This window comes from Ursus maritimus, unplaced genomic scaffold, assembly GCF_017311325.1.
Source record: "Ursus maritimus isolate PB19 unplaced genomic scaffold, ASM1731132v1 scaffold_23, whole genome shotgun sequence".
Taxonomy (NCBI): domain Eukaryota; kingdom Metazoa; phylum Chordata; class Mammalia; order Carnivora; family Ursidae; genus Ursus; species Ursus maritimus.
This window is the reverse complement of record NW_024424786.1, coordinates 42,884,084-42,887,430: the sequence shown is the minus strand read 5'-3', so window position 1 is coordinate 42,887,430 and position 3,347 is coordinate 42,884,084.

Here is a 3,347-nt window from a genome sequence, read left to right as displayed (position 1 = left end):
GACCGTGTTTCTGAGTTCTTTTCTTTTTTTTTTTTTTTTTCAGATTTTATTTATTTATTCGACAGAGATAGAGCCAGCCAGCGAGAGAGGGAACACAAGCAGGGGGAGTGGGAGAGGAAGAAGCAGGCTCCTAGTGGAGAAGCCTGATGTGGGGCTTGATCCCAGAGCACCGGGATCACGCCCTGAGCCGAAGGCAGATGCTTAACCGCTGTGCCACCCAGGCGCCCCTCGTTTCTGAGTTCTGATGTAAAAAGCTTTGCGTTCCTGTGACAGGTGGCTCTAACTTGTGAGCCCAGTTTTGTAAGCAACAGCCTCCCTGACCCACAGCAGCCTGGAATTTGGGAATTACAAGCCCGGCCCTCCCAGGGCTGCAGACTGGAGGCTTGTTTAGGAGGTCTTGGCTGCCCTCCACCCCCACCGAAGGCGGCAGGGCCCGAGGGCGTGGTGTGGGGGTGCAGCGGGGACCCGGGAGCTAACGCCAAGGGAAACAGTGTGGATTCTGCTTCTGGCGAGGTGGATAAAGCATGAGCAAACCCCATCTCTGCGTGTACCTGTTGCTAGTGATTTGCTCTTTCAAGAAGCTGGGATTCACACCAGTCTGGGCCCAGAGTCCTTATTCTTGTCCTTTGCCCTTGGTCCAGCAGGGAAGGAGGGTCACGGTGCAGGGAGCTGGCACCCTGACCACGGGCAGCACAGCCAGGATGGGGAAGGACGGACAGCGGGGGGCTGTCGGGATGGAGACCTGGTGCCGCATGTTCAGGGAACTGGGTGTGAAGGGACAGTAACAGACAGCAGACTGGCCCGAGGTATTTCGGAGGGGATCCTGAAAACAGCCACCTGTCCTGGGAGGCTTTGGGGCTGCCCAGATCTGTGTGGCATCAGTCAGTAGAGGAGGGACAACAGGTCCTGAACCCAGAGTGGCCCAGGGAACAGGGGAACAGGTCGGGGACGAGGGGCTTTCTGACAGCAAAGCTCTCGGAGCTGTGTCATTCCCAGAGGCAGGACCTTCCTCCCAGAGAATAGTTCGGGCTTGCGAGCCACACAGTCAAACCTTCTGTGGACCCGGAGTGCATGCTTGCTTCTGCAGGAGTCCTCGGAGAGTCCTGTGGGGGCCGTGGAGTCGTCCCTGCAGAGTGGCATCGAAGACAGTAGTGCTGGCAGCCCCTGGAGACACCCCCCTGTAGTGCCCTCCGTGGACGGCAGGGGGCGCAGTCCCGCAGGACAAGGTCACCCAAGTGGGCTGGCGGGGGCTGTGATGCTGGGGTGTGAGGGATGGTAGGACCCAGCCCCGAACGTGGAGTGCTCTCCCCTAAGGCCATGCCATGAACTTCTGCAGGCGTCCCTCATGCTGACCGGAACCACCTCCCATATTCTCTGCGTCTGGCACATCCACATGCTGGAAACATGGAGTCGGTTCTGGAAAGCCTGTTCTGGCCAGCGATACAGCTCTGGGGCTGCAGGGCAATTCTGGAGCCACACAGACGTGGGCGTGAACCCCAGGCCCCTGCGCCCTCGGGCCCGACTGCCTCCTCTGTCAAATGGGGGAGATCCCAGTACCCACCTCACCAGACCGCCTCGAGGACTCCGGGTGATGGGGAGTGCTGGGTCAATGTTCACCGTGCGTGTTACCCAGAAAGCGGCAGAGCCTCTGCATTAATAGGGCTGTTGAGTGAACGTTTACTGCTTTTAAAAACTGGACTGGGCTTGGGGCGCCTGGGGGGCTCTTGATTTAGGCTCAGGTCATGGTCTCAGGGTCGTGGGTTCGAGCCCCACGTCGGGCTCCCCGCTCAGCAGGGAGTCCACTTGTTCCTCGCCCTCTGCCTCCCCAACTCCTATGCACTCTCTCTCTCTCTCTCTCAAATAAATAAATAAAGTCTTAAAAGAAAAAAACAACCTGGACTAGTCTTGTTCACAGTAGCCAAAATGCAGAAAGAATGCACGTGGCAGCAGGTGGGTGGCCCCTAGTACGGTGGGATGTTGTTCAGCCACGAAGACGATGAAGTCCTGAGCGGCTGCCGCACAGATGAACCTTGAACACGTGACGCTGAGTGAAGGAAGCCGGTCACCAAAGGACATGTGCTGTGTGATGGCGCTTGAAATACCTAGAGTTTGCAAATACACAGAGAAAGTAGGCGAGAGGTTCCGGGGCTGCAAGCACTGGGGAATAAGGAGTTACTGCTAGATGTTTGAGGTCACAGAAAAGTCTGCAAGTAGATGGGGGTGATGGTTGCACAACATTGGGAAGGTCATTAATGCCACTGAATTGTCACTTTAAAATGGTTAAGATGAGAGGCGCCCGGGTGGCTCAGTCAGTTGAGCGGCTGTCTTGGTTTCAGCTCGGGCCATGATCTCAGGGTGGAGGGATCGAGCCCCGTGTTGGGCTCCTTGCTCAGTTCAGAGTCTGCTTGAGATTTTCTCTCTCCCTCTCCCTACTTCCCTCCCTCTCCCCACCTCCTCTCTCTCTCTCTCAAAAAAATGGTTAAAATGGTAAATTCTATGTTATGTAGATTAGAACGCAATAAAAAAAAGGAAAAAACTGGACTAGGTTAATGACATCACTTGACTTAAAAAAGAAAATGTCCCACGTCTGTATTTCTGCAGAGCATGAACGTCGGCTCACAGGTTCTGCCCCACACAGCTGTGCTGTGCTGGCAGCAGACGGTGGACGCGCGGCCCAGGGTTGGCAGGGCGCTCTGGCCCGCACTCCGCTCTGTCCGCATCCCGCTGCCGCCCCGCTCGGCCAGGCCAGCTTTCTGTTCTCTTTTCCACGGGGACGCCTTGCAGCTCCAGTAACAGCATGGGCTTCACCCAAGACCTCCAAGCACCCACCTGCCTCACCTCCTGTTAACCCAGCCCCCTGCACGGCGCACCCACCTTGGCCTGGCCCTCTCTGATCACTGCCCCTCGACCTGGAGCCCCAGTGTGCTCCCCTGGCCTGCAGAGCTCACCCACCCTCTCCAGGCACCGCGAGGCCTCCCAGCTGAACCCAGCTTGTCCGGAAAGCGCAGGGGGGCGGTAGGCATTGTAAGGAGAGCATGGAACCGAAGGTGGGAGGCAGGACAGCACAGAGGTTAGGCACAAGGGCTAGGAGTCCCCTCATCACTAACCCGCACGCCAGGCTGCTGTGGTTGTGAGGCGCCAGCTTGGACGGGGCTGCTGGGACATCCCATCTCAGGAGGACCCTTCCCCAGGTCATTGTCGGCTCCCTGCCTTCTTCCTGGAGTCAGCACATGCGTATTCATTTGTCGCAGATTTCTCGCTGGCCTCCCTCCCTCACTGGACGGCCAGCCCCAGGATGGGCATGAGATTCTGTCCGGCTCACTAGCGAGGCTGACACCCTGGGGTTT